We start from the raw sequence: 25808 nt of genomic DNA, 5'->3' as shown, positions 1-25808 counted from the left end.
CAGATAGTCTCCGACATGTACATCATGCTGTGCCCTTATATGGTAAACCTTTAAATACAGTTCCACATAATTAATAGGCAATGACACTAGCATCTACTGTTCATATATGTCAACAATAGAGATGGTAGTTTATCTTGCCTTAATTAAAACACATAGCTACCCGGACAGATGAAGGGTCAATGTTCGGTCAGTCCAGGTACCAGATTATCTTCTTCGCTGTCTCACATGTTTGGTAGACATGAATCAGGAAACCACTAAGCCTAATTATTGTTAATGTGTCGTCATTTATCTTATATCACATGTCGGAGTAGTGACTAAATACCATATTTTATACCTGTTATAATAATATTCCTATAACACACCTGGGTGTAGTCCACCGTGTAACATGTATAATATTATTCTATATCAAGATTAAAAGCCAGTGCGGATCCATTTGATTTTTGCAATCTAACTAACACATATAATTTGATGTTCGGCTTGCTATTAAAAACACCACTCTTCCTGGTTGAATACATTGTTAGATCAGGTCATGGTAAAGTGTTACAAAACCCAGAAAACAAATGAAATGAAATTTTAATGTATGTAATTAGATTGAATATGAAAATTGACACAAAAAAGACACACGGTTCACAAGTTTCTTCAAAGCGGGATGAATTATCAGAATAATTTCATATTTTGCTAATGTAAAACAAAGCATATATTATACTTGGTGGACGTTAGCCTTAGTAAATAGCCTAGGAACAAAGAAAACTATTATCTATATGTATTCAGACTGGGGATTTTTACACTGTACTCTCCATACTCACGACGAGTACATTCTTTTTTCTGGGCAAACATTTATTTAATTAAAGAGCTTCATTTGTGTTTGCGAGGGATTTCTATATTGCCCGATTCCTGCTCAGTGGTATTGAAGTCTATTCCATATTATGCTTTTAGTTAAATACATATACTACATCGGAACAAACTTACAGGACATCATGACGGTATTTGATCTTCAAAGAGTTATCCCCATTAACTATGGTCGATGTTGATAAGATAGAATAACATATATTTAATGTTAGCTATAAATATTAATGGACTTGTAACGTAGATACATTTAATATGTAGAGCTGTTTGATGGGCTTTACTTTCCAATGCTTACGGTTACAGATTGGCTTTACGCTTCATCTTGTTTGTGACAGCAATAAAACCGGGGAGTTTGACACGTGGTGAAATGAATGTCGTTTTCTTTTAATGTCGGTAATCGATGGAACAGAATACACGATATATATTTAGCAATGGCCATATTGTTTTAGATGGTTTCCTATAGTTAAAGTACTGTCTGTAGATTACATAGTATCGAAACAATCCTGTCTCTTCTTCTACCGGCGACTTTATAGCTTCTGACTTCTCATGCAATCGAGTTCTTACGAAATAATACGCGAATTAATGTCATAGCGCTTCGGTGACTAGAACCATGAATAGACCGGTTGATGTGTACGCTATGTGACCATCTGAAGTGACTCTTGATATATACATTGATCGGTTCTGTCGGAACAATTGTTCATTCGAAGAGGATACTTAGCGTAAGATGAACTTATAAGTTAGGTGGATCAAGGAAACCTGATGCTATATTTGTTTTGTTTTTTAAATTTGATTTCAAGCTGGAATATGTAAATACGCTAATGCACACGTTGCAGTGTGGAGGCGGGATAGCAGGGGTATCATTAAATTGGGGAGCAGGCGTGATACGGTGCAAATTTCCCTTATAACTAGTAATTCCCGATAACTGATAATATTTTCCACAATTTATAGTAAAAGTATGCGGGTTAAAATATTTACTGAAATATACTTCATTTTATTGCTCTTTTTCTTCCGTTATTAAGCAGCAGCCCGAAAATATGACCCAACGTGTCATTGTCTGGGGCTCCTGGGAACTTTTACTATTCCACTATTGTAGCCTACTGTCTATACCGGATACATTTGCCAACGGTTTCGTCCGACATACAATTTAATCGGAAATGTCGTTACACAATAGTGTGTCACATTTTAGTACCAATCGTCCTCTATGTGTGTGTTTGGACATTTGGATTACATTGTCTATTTGGGGGGTGGGGGGATACGTCTACTGTTTTAAAAAAAAAGCTGCTTTTCTGTTGGGACAGTAGATTTTATTTCCACCAAAACACCTATTGCAGATCCTTTTTTTCTGGCTTCATATGTTCATAAACTATCCTGTATGCAATTATTTATATAATAAAGCTACTAATCAACACTTTAAACTATTTAATAATAGAACGTTTAGGTGGATAATCGAGACTTTATGTACTATCAGAGCAATGGTATTTGATGTAGGCGAACTCTTGTCAAAGTTTCAAACATTCCACAACTTCGCTCAGAATAAAGTATATTTTGACTGATATTTTCAAAATATTTTTTTTTATTATCTATTTGAAATGTATGCAAGAAAGGTCATCTCTTTATCCAGATCGTACATAATGGATCGGTAACATGAATATATTTGCTGGGTATTGTGCTTTTCGTTCTGGTGACCAAGGCTCTAGTTATATCACTACCTTACATCTTCGTAACATGAGTACAGATTTAATGGGAAAACGCATATAGAGGTTGCAAACAAATTGGGAACGCGATAGTTACACCTTACATCTTCGTAAAATGAGTACAGATTTAATGTGAAAACGCATATAGAGGTTGCAAACAAATTGGGAACGCGATAGTTACATCACTACCTTACATCTTCGTAACATGAGTACAGATTTAATGGGAAAACGCATATAGAGGTTGCAAACAAATTGGGAACGCGATAGTTACACCTTACATCTTCGTAAAATGAGTACAGATTTAATGGGAAAACGCATATAGAGGTTGCAAACAAATTGGGAACGCGATAGTTACATCGCTACCTTACATCTTCGTAACATGAGTACAGATTTAATGGGAAAACGCATATAGAGGTTGCAAACAAATTGGGAACGCGATAGTTACACCTTACATCTTCGTAAAATGAGTACAGATTTAATGGGAAAACGCATATAGAGGTTGCAAACAAATTGGGAACGCGATAGTTACATCGCTACCTTACATCTTCGTAAAATGAGTACAGATTTAATGGGAAAACGCATATAGAGGTTGCAAACAAATTGGGAACGCGATAGTCTTGACATTTTTCGAAATAGATTAGAAAAGAAACCTGAAGCTTCTGACTTGCAATCGGCTTATCTCCTCCCTGTCGGTTGTCAAGACACCCACTCAATATTCTTTATTCCTCATTTCTAAAGTTTATGTTAGACATTTAATAGATCAACACGCAGATTATATGTTGACAACATCCTCAATTCTTATGGGAAGATCTGACGATAAAGTTATCCCACGCCTACATACCCGGATGCCGATAAGGAATCGTACTTACTCTCGCCTTTACGAAACAGTCTGCAGTTTTTGAAATACATGAATACTATACATAATTCGATTAAAATAAACGAATTGAACCAGAAATCATTGAAAAGAATTAAGTTATTGTTTTCTTCCATTAATTATTTCGCATTAGATGCATCACCGGATTTGTAAAAGTAAACCTTTAAAACATGTTTTTTTCTGCTTTTCCTCTCGGGTAACAAATAAATAGATACAAATATTGAATTGATTGGTATGTGCTTATTATTGAATTCTTAAAGTGTTTGTTATAGTTATAAAATATTGCTTTAAAATAATTAGTCATCATTCGAATGAACAAATTTGTGTGAAAGGATAACCGTCGATGGACCAAAAAAACCCTTGAAATTAAAATCGAGAAACGGATTGATTTCTTCTTACATAAGCAGCCGAAACCATGGTTCGGTCAATTCAGTACTTCATTATAACCCTTCAAAGTTAGGGCGGTGTATTGGAATGGGCTCCGTCCGTTCATCCCGGTTTAGTTTCCGATTCCAGGGTATATCCCAATGCAGTCAACATGGGTTGAATGATATAGCTTCTGTAATAACGTTTTGATTTTGAGCTAATCATCAACAAAACATTCGTTATTGTCTTGTTATTGTTTGATCTGACAATCTCCTCATACTTTGATCGACAGTAAATTCAGCTACACCTAGAAAGCTTGTTATTTGATGAGTGTAGTTTTAATATAATAGTATTGTGCATAGGTTCCAAGTACAGTATAACCGGCTGTCATTTTAACTGTCAACTCTTATTTATTGTCGGACTTTTTTTCTAAATTGGCAAAAATTGTTCAACGAGTCATAAGGAAGAACCTAACGAAATTCAATAGAGGTCTGAGTTCTGTATGTGGCATCGTATCGAATTTTTATATTTTCGGATTGTAACTTTCTAAGACATTTCGCAGACTTATCATTCGTTTAATTCACAGTTTTACGTTTAAAGTTTGTGAACGCGAAACCGGAAAACGTTATTTATTGAAATTTGTAAAAAGCTGATTGTCTTTTTAATAGGGATATAACGAAAACCCAACCAAAATCCATTGATACTGGACATGGCGGGGATATTAAATAAGGTTTTTCAATCTTAATGTTACATTCAGTATCACAGTCACCCCCTTTAACGCTATCTGTGCTTCACATATACATACCTTCAATATCAAAAGCGGCTAAGTTCGAATGTCAATTTAATCCATGCATTTATATGACCTTTTGGTTTGTGATAGTTCAGATTGTGGGGTGGGGTCGAGTGGTGTAACGCGTGCGGTCTAGATCATAAGGTCTGTCATTCAATCGGTTGACATGGTTTTGATCGCAAGTTTGTGCGTGACGAGGAGTGGGGTTGGCTACCCAATCGGTTTCCGCCCACTCGACCACCTGTTATTGAAATAAAATTATTGTACCATATGATATTAATTTGTGTCGAGTGGACCCCCTTCTTTCTTTTACTGGATATTTAATTGACCCCTGTTATCTGCTTCTTCATTGTTTGAAACAAAAATAGTTTTACTTCCAGTGAATACATTAACACATCCTTTCATTATCATTCACTCAATGCTATCTATGCATTTTATAAATACTTTGGTCCATTCTTTTAAGTACAATGCACTTTATATGCAGCGATATCAACTAATTCTTGCCATGTATTGTTAATAACCTTGTCTACCGTAAAACTGATGACTTGAAGATTTGAAGCACAAAAACTGTACCTCTTGATCATGCTTGAAATAAACCATTATAACAGTCTGTTATATAAATTTTAAAAACTCAATGCCTTCTATGCATATTTAAGTAAAAATCTGTTTTAATTGATATCAATTACACTATGATTATCTTCATAACGAGTCTCTAGTCGGGGTTCCGATATCTGACGCATATTTAATAACCAGACTTCAGTCTGATTGCAGAGCCTGTTTTTTTTTTTACATTATCGATTTGTGTTTATTTTTTTGATATCAAAAAAGACTCGTAAGACATTCTCTATTGAACCTATCCGAGGTTGATATGATATAGAACACGCGGGCGAATCCCAAGTGTTCTCTATCATATCAATCCGAGGGAGAAAATGTTTATATCCGACATATACAACGTCATAGTTTAATCACCCTTAAATTAAATGGACTCTTCCTTTAAAAGTCAACAATGATTGGATAATTGCTCGATAGTTTTAGCCAAATAACGAAAATTACCGAACTAATCACGTGAATGCACGTGTGTGTTATTGTTTATACCCAACTACCTTGTCGCCAGTTTGGAGTAAATATAGGTTCAATTGAATTGGAAGCAAAAACAAAATGAATAGTAATACGTTATCAGAGGAATAATCAATCCTTTGTAGCCAACAGATTGACAGTGGAATAGATGTGAATGCAAATTCCGACGAGAATCTACTAGTTGCTAGTCAAAAAGCCGAAGAAAATTTGGACCAAATGGCAATCTTTTCCGATAATTCTGACAGTGAACCGCGAAGGTTTTCGGTATGTTCAGAGAAGGACTTGACTGTGTTAAGTGGACTCTACCCAAAAATACTTTACAAACGACCTCTTGGGCTATAAATACTTTCAAGTCTTGGGGGTGTGTGCAGAAATAATCGAAATGTGGACGAAAAGAAAATTATGAAAGATCTCTTAGACATGGAATAACCGATCTAAATATGCTGATAAGTACGCGTCTATTTCTGTGCTGAATGCTACAAACTGCACCATAAAAAATTTAATTGTCAAAAGAATAAAAATTTATTTCTGTATTCTTTGTATTATTTCGATCTGTGAACCGAATATATCAACTTGAAATAACGTCATGGCAGGTTGATATGAACCGAATATATCAACCCATGACAGGTTAATAAGAGATATATTGTATATGCACATCAAAGAAAAAACTACCGCCAGTTGTATCTGAATAAAGATTACCTCGTAAACACAGTGTTGATGAATACAGATTTAAGATTACCTCGTAACTACAGTGCTATGAATAAAGATTACTCCATAAATACTATATTTATGAATACTAACCCTAACCCGTTAACTGGCAGATACCCAACCCTACTGTGTAAATTGTTTCAATGGCATTTTGTAATTGAACTGGAAAAACGCAAGTCACAATTCTATGAAACACAATTAATTAATCATAATAAAGGCAAGAGAATTCTGGTTGATAAATAAACTGTAACTGTATTCCATCGAATTGTGACCTGCGTATAACCTTACTGTGGTTACGAATAGAATAACCTCTTCCAGATATATTTAGTGTTGTTTACAGTTGCAACCTTCAGACGATCCACCGGTATTTAATTTATCAGGCTAGAAAACAAACATATATGTGCGATTGTCCCTCGTAAAAAGAAAGAACTTCTGCGATACAAAGTGAGGTTGGTGCAATTAGTTATGAATCCCCAGTAACTGCGGCACAGCAAATATTTATTTTTCGACCCAATAATCACTTAATTGCTTTATCCTTAACACACACCAAGACAGTTTACATGCTATAACTTATTTAATTCTAAGTAGCTCGCAGTTTTTTGTTGTTGTTTGCTGGATTGTTTTCGTTCGTTATGGCTTTTCTGGCGTAGTTGCAATATATTAAGATTACCGTGATCACACGGACGATTGGACATCGATATTTTATCGTGGAGTTTGGTCCAGCCTGTCAACACTAAATGATAATGAATGGATACTCTACTTTCAGTGGACTGTAGACGTGACAGAAATTGATCTCCTTAATACGTAATGTTGTATTGAATGCGAAATCCAATTACATGTTATCCGTGGAACTGCTTATCAAATTAACATCTGAATTGGTACACAGTGGTATTATCCTTGTTTGTTCCTCCACCGACGGAAATTGTTATAAAAGCAACCACATACATAGAACAGATGACCTTAATTGGTGTAACGTAAAAGACGTTGTAGAGAACCCTGCACATTAAAACACAGATAGATTAGATACAACACTATACATCTCAGATAACAGGCAACGTGTTCTTAGAGATATTTCTACATAAGAAAGAGATAAAAATTGCTTTGAGGCTATTCCTAGATTTGTTGAGTCAATAAGGAAGAAAGCAAGAACATTGTAAAACCGTAATAAAACATCTATGGCAAGGTTTGGGGGCATTTGTGTGGACCTTTTTACCACAAGAGTTCCACAAGATATTGGGTTTCTATAGTTCCATAACACATCGGACATAGAAAAACAATTTTTTCAAAAATTTCTTCTCAGACCTCACTATATGCATGTGTGGTACCACATTCCACAAGATTTTTGACTTAGAATAATTTTGATAGGGTGTTTTAGGTCTGTGGTGTTTTTCACCACAAGAGTTCCACAAGAAATTGGGCTTAGAAAAAATATCATTTTTTTCAAAAAATTCTTCTCAGACCTCCCTATCTGGCTGTATGGTACCACATTCCACAAAATTTTCGACTTTCGAATAATTTTGATACAGTGTTTTGGGTCTGTGGTGTTTTTCACCACAAGAGTTCCACAAGATATTGGGTATGTGGTGTTTTTACCACAAGAGTTCCACAAGATAGGACATGAATTTGGGGCTAAGTCTCGATCTGTTAAACTGAATGCAAAACCATAGTAATGGTCCATGTAATAGTGGCAACCCAAACTCTTTTTCATTGCAATTTAACCCGCTCTAGTTGTGCCATTACAACCCTAATCATTTTACCTGCGCCATTGCAACCCTAAAAATTTGTACCTGTCTAATCATGTTTACCTGTAACATTACAAACGTAACCACCTTTCTATGTGCCATTGCGTTAACCTTAACGTTGTTCCATTTTACCGTTATTAGGTGCATAATGGACATTACATAATATGTAGTATTAGTACAGTGTGGTCTTTAGCAAGGTTCATGTAATTTTCCTTTTATCATTTATTTAAATATTTCGTTTCTTTGAATCGTTTGGGGACCAAGGTAGTAGTCATGTGACCAGGCACGCGAATCCTTAATAAACATGTCCTAATTCGGTAAGGTCGTCTGAGAGAAACCTTCTGGATTTTGCAAAGCCCGGTTCCATCCATTTAAGGATTGTGAAGCAAGATGATTGTTTCCCGTCTTTCCTATTGGACATACAAGTCATGCACAAACTAACAGCACTTCCTCTGAGCATTATGCGTAAGTTACAAGAATTTCTCGCCGACCCTTTGTCGAAGGAAATTGACAGAATTATTACTGTATTAAGCCCTATGTCAGTGGTGGCTTTGTAAAGGGTTTATTGAGTCACAGTCACAATGCAATAAGTTTCGTTAGGATTGACAGCTTCACCCTGCATGTTCAAGTGACTGCTAATAGTATAGTATAGTATATTGGGATTTTATTGTGTTATTGGGTGTCCATTGAGTATGAACCAGGTGTTTACAAAGTTTTGTATGACCTCCTACAAAGTCTTTACAAAAATCTGTAATACCCCTCTTTTATTTTCCATTTAGTAAAAGTTTTAAATTTTGTGTCGGTTTTTATGCGACGTGGAACACATCTGAAAGAACAAAGAACACGATCAGTAAAAATCGGCTAGACGATCTCAGCGAAAACATACATATAGGACATAGTTGTATAGAAGACGATTACTGAAGCCAAGTCGAAATGTCGCCGAATAATAAACACTAATTGTATTTCCTAGAACTGTGACCTGTTTATTTCGAGTTCAATTACTAAATTCTATTGAAACAATTTACACACACCGGCACAGAGAGGTCAGATGAATATAGAAACACATCTGCCTTTGAATGTGGGAGGATTGGGGTCAGGTTTACAGCCTTTCCCGGTGTAAATGAACACAATTCAGAAACAACACAATGAGTGTTAAAACCGATTTGAAATAGGGTTTAATATCCTAATTTATTGCACACTGGGCAAATGAAGGCCGTCACACGTTTCCGCCTAATCTTCGTTAAATTCAAACTGCCAACAGTTCCTTTCAGAGCACGCCAACGCAAAGCCCAGCTTAACCGGAGAGGGGCCCCGGGGCCTGACTAGAATCGCGGGGCCCCTAAGGCGACGAAAAGATTATTTCATATCCTTTTGAATTGCACGCATGCGTAACACACAATTAAACGGTCCGTAATACAAGAATATTTACATAACATCTGATCACATACGAAATCTATTCAGTTTCGAATGCGGCCTACGTCAGAGAAGGTTGAGGGATTGCAGACTCACATCGCGCCGCTCGAAGCCTAGACCGATCACCGACTGGAACTTCACAGAGAAGGTTGAGGGATAGCTTAGTATCCGCCCTCGCGCAGCTTGATCGATTACCGTGAAACTTTCATCTGGAATTTGAATTTTTTCTCTTTTTGCCATGAACCGCGGGGGCCTGGGCCCCTCAGGCCCATGCCTAAGCTGGGCTTTGCGCCAACGAGTATATGGTTTTCGTTCCATCCGAACGATAAGACACTATTCTGCGCCAGATCCTCCGTTCTGCACCACAAGACAAATAGCAAAGACCTCCCTCGGGCAAGGCCTCCTGGTACGTGAGCCAGCGCCTTGTTGAGTATCATCGGCGTCTGCTCTGCAATAACTTGAAAGTTTGGTTGTAATGCAAAGCGCGTTATAAAAAATAGTCTTATATGCTTTTATTTTTCTCCATGATTGACAATATTGTATATTATTAAGGTATATATTTGATATCTAATTATATGTACGTTATTATAATACATCCTATAATTTCGCTTATAATAATCTATATTTATATGGTACTGACAATCTAACTAGCGGTTGTCAGACAAGATACGACCACATTTTTCATCAAAATCGGACAAAAATTGTGACCTCTTGAGGGTCCACAACCTTGGTATTATATACTTTTACACAATTTGCGTTCAAGGAGTGGACATTTTGTCGGGCAGTGTTGGTCCGATTTTTAAGAAATTCTAACATTTTTAAAACCGAATAAAATTTTTGACATCTAGAGGTCACACAGGCTAAAATAGCGATATTTTTCGTACAATCAGGGGCAATAATCCAGGAACTTACGGCCCGATATGCTCGAATATCGAATATAACCAAGGTCGTTCAGATATAAACACATGTCTTAAGTTTCATCAAAAGCGGAACAAAATTGTGACCTCTAGAGAATCCACAACCTTGATATTACATACTTTTAACATTATTTGCGTACAGAGAGTGACCATTTTGTCCGGCAGTTTTGGACCGATTTTCACGAAATTCGAACTTAACCATCATTATAGTGTAATGGTAATAAATTTGAACGTTATTTTTAAATCGGATAAAAATTATGAACTCTAGAGGGACCACACGCTAAAAACGCGATTTTTCGTTCAATAAGGGGTCATAATCTAGAAAGTTATTTTCGGTCCGATATTTCAAAGAACCGAGGTCATTGGGGCATAAACGCATATTTCAAGTTTCATCAAAATCGGATAAACATTGTGATCTCTAGAGTGTACACATGCTATAACGTGATTTTTCGTATAATCAGGGACCATAATCCATGAAGTTACCATCCGATACATGCCAAAGATCTTTGGGAGATAAACCTATATTTGAAGTTTCGTCAAAATGGATAAAAATCGTGACCTGTAGAGTGTCCACAAACAAATAGTGGACGGACGGACGGACAGTTGCGACGACAATATACGTCCACATGAAAATGTGGGCGTATAAAAATATCCCAAATAAGGCCACATCAATTTGAATTTCTGTTCTTCGGGAGCACACATTAAAATTTCTTCAGGAAATCCCACCGAAATCCCAATATAAATAGATGACACATATTAATTAATTGTACATTTATCTTTTCAAAAAGTATCGAGCAATCAAACTGGTTATCTATGCTAAAGCCAGGCTGACACTTGCACGACTTTTGGCCACGATTTTGTCGTGGCAAGTAGTGCCATTTTGGGACACGAACTGGGAGGCTCCCGCACTGTTCACGACTATTTCACGCATAGTTTACGACGAGTTCACGATTGCGTGCCCATCAGTGTCCACGTTGACACGACGAGTTCACGCATAGTTTGCGCATTGTTTACGCACTTCCCGCATTGGCACGACGAGTTCGCGCAATTCGGACGGTGTCGTGTCGCAGTAGTCGTGAACTGTTCGTGAACTAGTCGTGAACTATTCGTGGCAGTTCGTGACAGTCGTGGCATGGCGCGCACTGTCACGCATCCTCCCGCGCATCGTCCCGACGAGTTCACGAAAAGTTTGCGCATAGTTCACGACCCGGTCGCTAAATTTTGTCGTGACCAAAATTTTGAACATTTCAAAATCATCGTGCAAGTGTCAGCCTTGCTTATGTCTAAGCATAACATGTTCACGATCAAACACAGCCAGGTTTTGAAGTACCTGGTAGTGAAATTATACACTAAGTTTCATCACTCTCCATCAGTTAGAATGAAAGTTATCTTGTCCCAAATCATCAACCAATGAAATTGCTTAGCTTTAGCGGGAAATATTAATCAATCAAGACATTCACCTCATGAACATCTATACCTCGATTAAAAGCAATTAAATTGTTTATCGCTACTTAGCCTAAGCAAAAAATTTTGATCATCGAACTTAGTCAAGGTATTGATTTAATGAATCTATGCTTGGAGTTTCATCGCTCTCACCTAATTAGAACCAAAGTTATCGTGTTCCAAATTATCAGCCAATTAAACTGCTTATCTCTACTTAGCCCTATTTGAAAATGCGCATGATTTAACTGTCAAGGCATTCACCTAATAGACACCTACACCAATTTTGAACATCCTACCCCAATTAGAAGGAGCGTTATTGTGTTCCAACGTCTCGTCCAGCATCGAACGTTGTTAGGTATTGTTGTAATGAAACTATACATGAAGTTTCACTACTATCACTCAAATAGAATCCAAGTTGTCGAGTTCCAAAGTCTCGACCAATCAAATTGCTTATCGCTCTGCTTAAGTATCATACTTAGTCAAAGTATTGATGTGATGAAACTATAAACCAAGTTTCGTCACTCTCACTTTAATAGAACCAAAGTTATCTTGTCCCAAACCATCAACCAATCAAATTGCTTATCGCTGCTTACCCTAAGCAGAAAACCATCATCTAATCAAAGCCTACACCAAGTTCGGACATTCGAAGGAGAGTTATTGTGTTCCAAAGTCTCGACCAATCAAATTGCTTTTCGCTCTGCTTACCCTGAGCAGAAAATGTTCATGATGTAACTTTGTCAAGGTCGTGCCCCAAAGCATTAAATTGCTTATCCCTGCTTACTCTAAGCAGAAAATGCTCATCTCCGAACTCCATCCAGGCATTCACTCAATTGGAAGGAAAGGTATTGTGTCCCATTTTAATAGACAAAAACAAAAAGTACTTAGGAGTTACATTTCTCAGAAGTATATAGTTCCGAATATATAAGGGCCCGATGTGCCATTTCCATTTTCGCTAAAATATCACATTTTTCTTTCACGACTTAAGATACGTTAAATAATACTTCGATTGGTTATTTAACATTTAGTTAAACATACATTATGCAACTCTCGGTGCCAACGCTAGCCTGCGATCTTTTCTGGATTAGAATCCTATCTGCTACTTAACACTCATTGATAATTAAATAAAAAATGGATAATCGAGACTATGTTTTTTTTATTGTACCGACTTTAGTAATGATGATCGAGGCTATACCCAAAATTCAATCGCTAAAATCGCTGTTCAGAGTGGATCAATTTGACTGAAATTTTCAGCAAATTGCCTTTACATTATCTAGTTTTAACTATATATTATAGTGAGAACTGCCAGCTCATTATCTAATCTCACTTAAAATACAGATGTGACGTCACCCTTTGATGTTGGCGTACCATTATTTCAAATAATCGTACGGGCAACTTGCCAATCGTACCTTGTCAAATATTAGACTCGAGTGACGTATTTCACTGTAAACGCACGTGCGGAGTGTCTGTATTTTAAGATGTTTAATGGTCTCGAGCTGAGACATTGCGTAATATATTGTAAAAACACTCGGACCTGACGGTCCTCTTGTTGTTACAATATATTACTTAATGTCTCGCTCTCGACCATTAAACAATACATAATGTATCTTTAAGAAATCAAAATATCAACACTAGATATACCATGTACATATACCGTGGACCTGTAGACTTGCAGTCTTACATAAATTGACTGACACATTACTAATAAAATGTTAGTCTCAAAGATATACAGTAAAAACAGGATTAGACCACAGCCATGGGCTAAAATGTACAGAATCTAAGTTCCTGTGTAAATGCAGTATAAGCCTGTGTGGCTATTGAGCTTGCAGAAATACAAACACTAGGAATACAGCAAAAAAAACCAAAAAAACCATTGACATAACATAGGCTTTAAATCTATCGGTATCAACATATCAATTCCGGATTTAGTGCAAATGTTTGATCGTCAATTGTTTACACCTCGCGCACCCACCTTACAAAATGACGTCACACGCGAGGGATTTCAGTTGCAATGAAATCAAGCAAAACAATCAATTTTTAGCATAATATTTGGCATGGAACAATACCCTGGCGAATACTTAGATATACTAATAATGATACAAATCACAGATACCAGATTATTTTTGCTCTGGAATATCGTAAATATCGATAATTTCAACAAGAACGGAAACTGTAACCGGATAGGTTGAACTAAGGACTGGCCATGTTGTCCGGTTACGCGATTAACCAGACTCTTAATTATCCGGAGATTGGTAGATTGTTTGGACGCTTACAATTTGGCCTAACAAGTCCAACCTAGATATCATTAGTTTATATTAATTAGCTTTCAGAAATCGATGTTGTTCGCCATATCATGAAAACAATGAATGAAATGGGCTAACTAACCTGGCTTATAAACAATATTATTTATAAGTCACCAAGCCCAGGTTGATTGTAGTAATTATAATGACAGTTATCCTAATGAAGCAAGTAACTTCTGTCATCACTACATTTTCTTCCCAGCCACATGGAGCTTATTTAGCACATAACTGACACATAAGTATATAACAATCCCGGAACTTCAGGACATAGTTTTTCATTCGAAGTGCATGTCTGGGCATATGCTATAGGAGTTTTTACGCGTGACGTACTTCCGGTGTCTATTTTTAGCCTGGCCGTTTTTTCACGTGTCTTAACATGGTAAATGCTAATGAAAACGTTTTTTTTTAAAAGTCTTTTTCTTTTAATAGAAAACGTATTCTTGAATGTCATACTTGTTGTAAGATGTGTGTAGCATTCGTAATAAATTACCGATTTTAAATCATGTCTAAATTATTTTTCTTTTCGTTTTATTGACGATATACGCGTTGTAGCAGACGATATATGCCAAGCTCGCACACGGTCCAGTTGACCGCTGTACGCAAAAACATAAACAAAGATGCATTGCTGTATGAAGCCGATTTATATATTGTGTGTTAATTTTACTGCAACCATAGATAACATCTGTTTGGTTGTAAAATGCCACGAAATAGAGCATAAGAGTAAATAATAGAATGGGTTAGAGTGATGACGCTGCCTTCCATGAAGGAATTATTCAAGACGATATTAACATTTAAGCAAGACCATAGCACATCTAAAAAAAGAACAAATAATAATCACGCTGTAAAAAATAATTATGTATAGAATGCATCGAATCCTGTTATATATTTACATTCAACAGTTGTTCTCTGAACCAAATACTGAATTAGAAATTGATAAAATGGACACAAATGTATCGTTCTTCATTCTTGGTTGCGACAGTGGAGATAAACTGACCGTCGAATTTATGTGGTTACATAAGAAAAAAAGTTTTAAAAAATATTCACAGATTCAACTTGATCATCGTTTCATATTCCATCAAGGGGAAATTTTATAAAAATGGCCGACGTTTTACTCCGTGCATCAAACAACTATTTTATCATTGGTTAGAGCCGTCTAAATTTACAATAGCTATTGGCTAACAGCACGCATAAACAATCTTAATTGCATATTGCATACTATTTATAGTATTATTAGCTGAAATTATTTTTAAGTCGATAGCCGCAAGGACCATCATAGTACCGTGTTTTTGCAGATATATCATCAACCTCGCACGTACTGTCCAGTCGGCAGTTGAATGTAAATTAGATAGACCATTTAAATCTTTTGTGTTAATAGTCCCGTAATTAATAGATAACACCTGTTTGGTCGTAAAATGCGAAATAAACTTGACCAAATTCTAATTCGGACTATGAGTACAGATCAATCATCCACTTGTTGTTCTCAATTGCATACGGCCATTACGGGTCTGGTAAACTTGCCGTATCTTTGTGTCTGATGTGGATAAAAACTGTCATAGTCGTAGTTAGCTCTATGCATTTTAACTTTTGAAATTGTCAAGTGTGTGAAACTTTACTAAATCGTTTTCGGATAACTATATTGGAGATTGTGTGATATATCCCGTGGAATCAGAAAAAAAGGGGAAAGTTCTAACCACAAGAAAACAGAACGATTACCCCACCTCCTTCCTTACAAAAACAGGTTTTTACAACGGACAGTTGTGGTACACAACAAATATCTAGAGAGGCTCTATCGGTCTTTGTCTGTGAAGATTCCCCGACAAGGCTACAACCTCAATTTATTATTAATTTTATTCGGTCAGTTTCAGACGCCACATACGGGTATTTCGTATATTGTTACGTGTCTATTACTAGAGAACAGAATCTCAGTTCGTCTTTGATCAATATGACTTCAAGGATTATATACAAAACCCTAGCTTACCGCTATACATGTAGTTTAAGGAAAATCATATAGTTATTTCCTAAAAAAATCTTGGAATCTCAGAAGGAAATTTTAAAAAAATGCAGACATCTTCAAGGGGGCATTAGTTTTGTATTTGATATTATATTGAAATTTCCTTGACGACCACTTGTACTTGACGACCACTTGTACTTGGCGTTGCCCACGCACAAAAATACGTGTTATCGAAAAGAGATGTCAGTTGATTTGATGAAAACAACTTATAAGATCACCTATAAAGAGTTTTGATATATTTCAGTGGTTCTTTTAAACGACAGATTCATCAAGTAGAGTGTTCTGTAATCCATGACAACAAAACAGAAGAAAACTGTTTTACAACATCCATCAATCATGTACTCGTACGGTTACGCCTTCTGCAAATTTTGTGCTAATGCTTTGTCAAAGTTTCCCTTACTCATACTTCCCACCTAGATTAAAACTGAGTGCGGTTGACAGAGTTGTCTAGCTGCAGTGGATCACAAAGTCTTCTATTTATGCGTTGGGGGTTCTATTGTATATGATCAGAAGCTTTTGCTTTCCACCCGTGTTCTTCGGTCTCTGGGTCCTCGGTGGATGACTGGGTTTGGCGTTGGCTCGCTCACTAGGAGGTTCAGGGATTAAACCCACGTTTTGACCCAGAGAGTTCTTGAGAATGTCAGTGGTCAACACGGGTCCTGGCAAGGAACAGCGTCTAGTTGTTCGTATACGAAAATCCGAGGTCCCGTGTACATGTTGGCGTACACGTAAAAGAATCGTTGACAGTTGGGATTTGAAATAAGAGTAGAAAATAGCACGGCAGTGCAAGCGCACTATTAAACTTACGATGGAACGAACATCTGGTAGTCCAAAAACGGCTTACTTGTGTTCAGTGCGACGTTCCGTGGACCCTATACCCCACTCCCTTTAGTATCTAATTACCATAATGAGTCTTACAATCAATTAAACTTAACATGAAGATGCAGACGTTAGATATAGCCAATACAGTTTTTTTCTAATTAATTTCCCTAAAGGAAATTTTACTTTATGAATAATTTCCACTGTCTAAGTGATTTCTTTGTTTTTGTTTTTATATTCCAGTTAACAGCCTAAAATGTTATCAGTGCAACTCATTAGACAACCCTAACTGTTTAACAGCCCATCTAGAACCGAAAGAGTGTGTCGGTGAACACAAAGAAGCAAAGTTTTGTGTAAAATCTATTGGATTTCTAAACAAGGGTAGGTATTGTTAGAATAGGTGATTAATTATAGATAATGGAAAGTTGTATGGTTTTCGTTTTTCTTAAAGATACATTACGTAAGATTCAGGTAAAGCGCTTGTAGTTCTTGCTATAATAGATAATGAAAAATGAATATAGTTAAAATTTCAGTAACATAACTTTATTCTGAGCGCAGTTATAACAAGATAGCCTAGGTTGTCAAGTATCATTGCTACGACAATAAATATCCATTATTAAATGGCGAAGGTGTTCTAATCCATTTAATATCTACGCCAACCGATGACATGGGGGGAGGGGCGTGATTATTGGCGTATTATGTGAATAAATGTTTAAATAATAAAGGCTCTTGGATAATGCAAATGAAATGAAATAGGGTTTAAATTCCTACTGTTCTTCTCCAACAGGGATAATGGAGATGGGTATCTTGGAATCACGTCCTTGTTTTTTGTATTAATAGGGGATTAACACTAAAATGACGAAAATAATATCATTATTATATCATTATCCAAAATAATCTTATAAACTTTAAAATACAGCCATAGGCTTCGATGGACCTTTGTAATGATCAAGTGGAAGACCACATATAAAATATTTCGAGAAGTGTGACACAGTTAGTTTATTAGACTATGCGCTGTTTCTTGTCGCGCCCTCCGTTATGCTCCACGGAGGATTCGGCTGATATGTCTTTTGACGATATTGGCATTTCATGAAATCCCCACTAAACCAAAGTCGATTTGAAAGTCCGACGAGTCGGGCGTTTTAAACTATTTAAACAGACATGATCACTTTCAATCTCACAGAAAAAATAAATGTAATTAATTTCGAAAAATAAAGTATTCAGAATAATCTTCTTCTTACCCTTTTAAGGTAAAAATGTGTCAATTGCATTTTTTTAAAGCTAAAATAGGAAATCTCTCACAGCTTAATCCACGCTAATATCTACTCAGATAAAGATACATTATGGCAGATTAGATAAAGAGCTGACAGTTCTCACTATAATAGTTAAAAACTAGATAATGCAAAGGGAATTTGCTGAAAATTTCAGCCAAATTGATCCATTCTAAACCGAGAATTTAGCATTGAATTTTTGGCCTAGCCTCCATTATCATTACAAAAGTCGGTACGATAAAAAACATAATATCGATTATCCATTTCATGATTAATTCATGAATGAAAGTTGAGCAGCAACTTGGATCCTATGCCGGTAAATACTGCAGGCTAGAGATGCCATCGAGAGTTGATTATGGTCTGGATAAGTTAATTAATATCTAATTAATAATTTAGATAACATTTCAGGCCTAATGAAAGACATGAAATAGGCAGATTTAGCTCGAGACTTATGGTTTTTTTTATCCTACCGGCTTTAGTATGATAATCGAGGCTAGCCCCAATATTCAATCGCTAAAATCCCGGTTCATAGTGGATCAATTTGACTGAAATCTTCAGCAAATTGCCTTTACATTAGCTAATTTTTAACTATCACAGTGAGAATTGCCAGCTCTTTAACTACTCTCCCAAATTTATGTTTAAGTAAAATCCAAGCACTTAATAATATAGTATTGTTTATGAATGTTCTCCAAGTTCCTAGAAAAATACCCAAAAAAAATGTCACCATCCGTAAATTTACAGTTAAAATTTACGTCTCAAATTTTGCACACAATATAATTCGAACCTTTCCTTTAACTCTAGTCAAATCAAACATTATTATTTTTACCGACTGGAACGCCTCCAAGGAAATAATGCCTCTTTAAGTCAATGAGTTATTAAATTCCATTCGGTTGAAAGAAATTTTTGCTGAATATCGAGCGAACATGAAATGTCATAAACGGCCATGGTTAGAAGGCCATGGTTAGAATGATGAAGGTTTTTACGTTTGCGATAACATCTCGTATAACATTTTGTCGATTACGTTGTGTTGCTAATTTTACCATTTAGGTTTGAAACAGAAATGTTAGAGTTAATCGGACATCCTTAATTCGGTTCGCTTGAACGCTCCATAGCAGCTTCAAAGGAACTGGGTATGGTCCAATTAACAGCGAGAGAAATGCGGTTTAACGTCTACTCGAAACAAATTTAATGGAGAGAGAGAGAAATGGGGTTTAACGTCCACTCGACACAAACTAGGTCATTTCGGGTGTAGCATAAGGTTCAATTTTATTTCAATAATTCGATTGCGCGTAGGGTTCTTTAGCAGTGGGTGGAAACCGGAGGACTCAGAGAAAACCCACGAGAATGGACAGGCGACCCTACTCTTTGTAACATACAACCGGGTAATCGAAACCACGCCAGTTGATTGATTGACAGATCTTACGATACAGCGCGCACGTGCTAACCATGATAGAAAAGCTGTGCAATAAGAGACTTTGGTATCGGGCATTTTAACACATTAGCAGGGTGGTGGTTTAGGGGTAAACGCAAGAACCGGGTATCACAAATTCTTGGTAAGCCACTGATTACCTTAGCTAACCGGAATATAAAGTATACATATAAGACCCGTTATTTGTTTTAATATAGAATTCGTTTTATAGAGCCCACTCAGTGCAGAACAATACAGAGGGGTATTAGAAACTGGTTTGTGTACATTTCGCTTCCGGTCCATTTAGTTAAATACATTACAAAAAGAAGATTGTGTGTATTAATGATGTTGTCATCGCAACTTCCACATTACTGTTTTTTACGGCTTACCTTCACAACAATTCTGTAGTTATTAGAAAGATTATTCATGGATCAGGAAAATAAGAAACGTCTAGAGAACGAACACACAATAACAAACTAATCCCTATCAACATCTGCAAAATCAAATAGTATTATCGTTTCAAGTTACAATTTCATATTTTCTAAGAAAGTCAAAACATAATTATTTCTATGTCTTTTGCTCAATAGGTTGTCAACTTAATATTGTACTATCATAGGTGTCATTCTCCCACTTAAAACTCATTTACACAGGAAATAATAACACAATTACCTCCCAATTACCTCTCTTGTTTTCTATTCTCCACCATGGAGTAGTTATTTTCAAACGTTGGAATTTGAAGATGAAAATGATATTTTTGCCAATTTCTCAACTGGCAATAGTGAATTATAGGATTAATAGGATTATTCTTTAACAAGGTAGGACTGTTTATAGATACCATCTATTTTAAGGCTTTATTTTAATAAATTTTAAAAACATAACTTAAAAATATGAAATTGCAACTTTAATGTCAGTCTGAACTCATTGATTGCACAGTCCTTGATACAAATGAAATAAAATGTCGTTTATCGTCCTACGTTTCTGTACCGACTGGGCTAATGAAGGCTGTCCATAATACAATGTCATACGTAACTACATTGCGGAAATCTGTTAAACTTCTCCGTAGGCAGGGTTGTCTCTCTGTTAAAAATGACTGATATGACACAATAATCAGATGTTGTCCAAGGTTCGATAAAATCAATATTGTGCTTCCATTCTCTGTGCATTGTTCGGCGCATAATTAATATACATGTCTGACTGTGTACAGATCGCTATCAGGGAGCTAGTTTAAAGAGGTCTGGGTAATGAACTTTTCCTGAACAATTTTGCTTTTGTACAAAAGACCGGAACAATACACTAACCTCCGTTTCCTCATTAAACATTCATTTTCTTCCCTTGTGCTAAGTTCCCATTATCACTAGTCGTGCTGAGGTTGAAATCGTGGTTTTAATCGCGGAGTAATCGTGGTGGTCCTATCAGGTCTTATCATATATTGAGGTCAGTCGTAGCAGTCGTGTTGATCGTATCGAAACGTATCCGAACCTATCTGCACGCACCAGATCGAGGACTCAATAGGGATAATCCTGTCGCAACGCATCGCTCGACAGTGGGGACCTAGCATTATATATTTTGGACGGGGAACTGGTCCACAAACGCTACTAATCTTGTTGTTCCTCCTAAGAGGGGGTGGGGGGCCAAGCCCTCTGCGAAAAATAAAACCGCCTAAGCCTCCGCCAATTCAAATTCAAGTGCGATCGGCATTACAGTTGACACGATTACGTTCCTTGGACATTATGGTTACGATAAAGTCATGATCGGTCCCTGGCCCATATAGTACGCTCGTGCTTATTCAATGAATGTTCCGGCGTTGTTCCCCCTTGTCACTGATGCAGGACGGAGGGCCTGACAAGGACAGCTGTCTAGTCATTCGAATGATACGAAAAACCGAGGTCCCATGTACATTGGCGTGCACGTAAAAGATCCCTTCAGAGTTGGAATTCGATGTGTGTAGGCCGTAGTGCCGCTGTCCGGGCAAAATTTCCCTCATGGCACACTGTATGGCGTATGCCCGTCTTCATTAGCCCAGTTCGGAGCAAAACAGTAGGACGTTATACTCCATTTCATTTCATTTCATTTCATTTATTCAATGAATGGCTAGAGTCTTTTTTGTACAAAAGGGAAAGCTTACCGTGTCGTTGGTGCTTCCTTGCATTTCACGAATGTCGAATAAATTGCCATGAAGTATATTCGTTTCGTTACGATGGGTCAATACCAAAGTCCCAACATTTCTACCCATTAGGGAAATTACATTAAACTAATTCAGATAGAGTTACTCTATAATTGGACTGTGACAAATGGGAAATGCTGTTATACGTTTATTTTTCAATCTGTTTAGATATAATGATATAACCGTCAATGATACTCGGAATCATAGGTTGAACTTACTTGGATACGTAATGAGGTGACATTGTGGTGTCTAAAGGGAATAATATTAAATTAACGTCGATACAACATGAAGAAGAAAGAGATAAATTTCTCTAGTGACCCAAGGTGTGTTCATAGTTTCAACCCTGAATGAAAGTATATGAGCAAATTAATGTAAATATGACACAAAAGTTTCCAAACTCTAAAAAACGAGTCTTATTAGCCAAGATTTATTATTGTTCTTGATGCATTGGTTTATTCCCCGTATTTTTGCCACAATATCTTTTGAACCTTCAATAGTGTGCATAAAAATGTAAACCATATTTCTGTGAAGATTGGGGGGTTGGGTGGCTGAATGGTTAGCGTGCGCGCGCTGTATCATAAAGTCTGTCATTGAGTCGACTGGCGTGGTTTCGAATCCCCGGTTGTATGTGGCAAGGAGTAGGGTCGCCTGTCCAACCTCGTGGGTTTTCTCCGGGTCCTCCGGTTTCCTCCCACTGCTAAAGACCCCTACGCGCAAGCGAAGTATGTAAATAAAATTAAACAAAAAAAAACCCCATATGTTCGTCCCGAAATGACCTAGTTTGTGTCGAGTGGACGTTAAACCCCATTTCTCTCTCTTTCTGTGAAGATTAAGATATTACAATTAGATATGAAATGTTAGTTCGAAACTCAAAAATAAATATGTAAGTAATAAAAATATGTTTTGGAACTCGTCTCATATCAACCTTTATATTTCACCGTACACGACTACACGTTTGCTAATATCAATTATAAAATATTCCACGGTTAGAAGTTGCCACACATCTAAGGGTTGATCGACAAGAAGAAATTGGTCCCATATTTCCTTTCGTACAGGCTTTATTTTTGGAACACCAAACCACGTTTAAGATATATTTAACGAAACTGTGTACATACACCAACCTAGCAGATGGGCCTTTTGCTACTTATTATAACTTCTGGGTTGAATAAATTTTGTGTTTATTGGTAATAAATTTAGGTAGTTTTTAGTATAGTTACTATTCCGGAGCATGAATGAATAAAGGTGTTTTACTACCTATTATTTTGCTCTAACCGGGATAGTGAAGACAGGCATACGCCAGACCTGCACCCCTGACAAGAATAAGTCACACCAGGATAGGGATATAAAAATAGCCCCCATCTTTCCGTCCGTCCTGGTTTTGTTTCTGGAGCATCTATCAAACACCGTTCGTGATATGAATCTGTGTGCACACATCAACATTCTGCTACTTGGTAACTTCTGGGTTCTATAAATTGTATGTGTTTATTTGTAAAAGATTTATTTAGTATTTGGTATACAATTATTATTCCTGAACATATTTCACAAGCTGGTATATATATATTTCTTTATGCAACTTTGACCACACATCGACCTATTACAATAGTTGTGCCATATGCTAATTCGAATATTCTCATTTGAATAATTTGTGTGTTTCTCTAGAAGCACAGTTGACATATGTTTGGTATGCAATTATTATTCTGGAGCACATCTCGTGGGATGCGCGTCTGATCTTATTTGCTATTTAACTTATATCATGTACAATAACACAGAGATTGTCAACACACCGTTGCTAAAGGCGTGGGATTCCCGACCATCCCACATCCCGTAAACTTAAAACATGACAAAGGCTGACTTTGTTGTTGGTGGGTATATGTAAAAATGGGTCCTTCCATCCACGTTAAATATTTCTTCCAGAAGATAATTAAAAAAAACTGATTGTTTGTGTATTTTAGGCACGCTGGTTATAAGAATGTGTGGGGCTGATTACAGCATAAAGAATAGCTGTAGACCACACCAAATGGAGGAAGGTAGTTTGACCAATGTGTGTTTCCATACCTGTAATGACGATGCTTGCAATTCAACTCAACACCAAACGCCTTTATTACATCTTATTCTTTCATCTTTATTTGTCATTTTTTGTAAAATGTTATTCGATTTCTTTTAGTCGGCAATAAATGGTTGAATTTGTAATTTGTTGAGTTTAGATGAGTTACGTCCCTTAAGAGAAAGACACAAACCAAGTGCAATGAATGCGTGAATTTGTAATTTGTTGAGTTTAGATGAGTTACGTCCCTTAAGATAAAAATACGAAACCATGCAAAGATGACATATCGATTAGATAAAACAGAGTCATTAGTATTCACAGACAGTCATTAAGTGGAACATATGGAGTTTGTGTTTGTCAAGCTTCTCTTGATATCTTTCTTTAAAGTTTGCCTTCTTTTGATAACCGCGCAATGTTTTCATTAATGTCTTAGCTAAAAGCGTATAATTGAAGGAAACTGAACCCATCCTCATGAATCTTGATAGTTACATGCAAGCCATTAGATAGATCACGGAATTATTCATTACGTGCCTTAATGTTTTCTGTAATTGCAACATCTTTGGAAGCAGTGCTGTAGTCTGACTGTCTAAAATGTCTGTACGTAGCAACTGCAAACTGCAGTATTTCAATATCACCATTTCTAAGTTTTGAAATAAACATATTTTAGAACCTTCCACCATTAGAAATATTGTATTCCATTACAATTTATTAACATGGTTGATAATCTCAGCAAGTTTTAAACAAATGTGACTTGGCTGCTTTAAAGTATTGGGTGGCATGATGCTGTGAATAATTAACCAGCGATCGGAAATGTAAACTCACAAGTAATAGAAAACATAATTTCAATAGTTTCCAGGTTAGCGAGATAATGACAATAACTCCCAGAATAATTGAAATATATTAAGCAAGGATCACTGGTCGGCCAATCCAATTAACCCACAAAACACCACCGCATAGATTTACCATAGTGATATTGCATTGATTTTAAATTCTTATTATGGATATTCTACACATTAGAATGGTAGACATTTTTGCCAATATTCTGGGGTTGTCTCTTTTAAAGGATGGCCATTTTGCTTAGACCTTGGTATATACACATCAGGGCCCTGTACTAAAATCACTAAAATAAATTTTAACTAAAATCAAAATGAAATTTTATGCGTTTCACGAAGATCGATTGTAACTTAAACTGCAGTTTAAATAGATTTTAGTTAAAATTGCTTGTGCGAGCGCAGTGCACATTTCCGGTGTGGGCACTTAAGGTGTAAGCAAATACGCTTCGGAACTGAAAATTGTTGGCAGGTTGAATTAACGGTTACAATATCAACGGGGGTTCATACGTTGTAGCAATGTTTGTACATGGTCAGGCAGTTGTAGAGAGATGACATATGTATATACATTTCGAAATGTATCGGTGGGTTGGGACTGAACTTGCATGCTTCTTTCGTGACCTTGACATTTGATGTACTCGCGGGTTTCATGGAAATAATGCGTATCGATAAACTACATCGCGTTTTTAACTGTTTGGATATATAACCGTTACACTCTAATGACTTGAGTTCGCATTTCGTGAAAATCGGACCAAAACTGCGAAACAACATGACGGCTCCGTGTACGCAAATAGTGTAAAAGTATGTCATACCAAGGTTGTTGACCCTCTAGAAGTCACAATTGTTATTGAAACGAACTGCACTACAAAATGGTCACTCTTTGTACGCAAAGTATGTAAGAGTATGTAATACGAAGGTTGTGGACCCTCTAGAGATCACAATTTTTATCCGATTTTGATGAAACCTAAAATATATCTTTATATCCCAAAAATCTCAGTTTGTGTCGATATTTGCGCACTTCAGACCACAACTTTCTGGATTATGGCCCCTGACTTTACGAAAAATCGCTTTTCATTTTAGCTTATTCTCTATCC

At 36.6% G+C, this 25808-nt stretch overlaps 1 long non-coding RNA gene across 1 annotated transcript in view; it reads left to right on the top strand.

The window, feature by feature from the left end:
• Window positions 1-24030, top strand: part of LOC126809660 (uncharacterized) — a 63488-nt gene extending 39458 nt beyond the window's left edge. Inside the window, exons 2-3 of the long non-coding RNA XR_007674926.2 lie at window positions 17241-17378; window positions 23793-24030. This is a non-coding gene — a long non-coding RNA (uncharacterized LOC126809660). The remainder of the gene's footprint in view (window positions 1-17240; window positions 17379-23792) is intronic.
• Window positions 24031-25808: the final 1778 nt, after the last annotated feature.

This window comes from Patella vulgata, chromosome 2 (assembly GCF_932274485.2).
Source record: "Patella vulgata chromosome 2, xgPatVulg1.2, whole genome shotgun sequence".
Classification (NCBI taxonomy): domain Eukaryota; kingdom Metazoa; phylum Mollusca; class Gastropoda; family Patellidae; genus Patella; species Patella vulgata.
The sequence above is the reverse complement of the archived record's forward strand: the minus strand, read 5'-3'. Positions and strand labels throughout refer to the sequence as shown.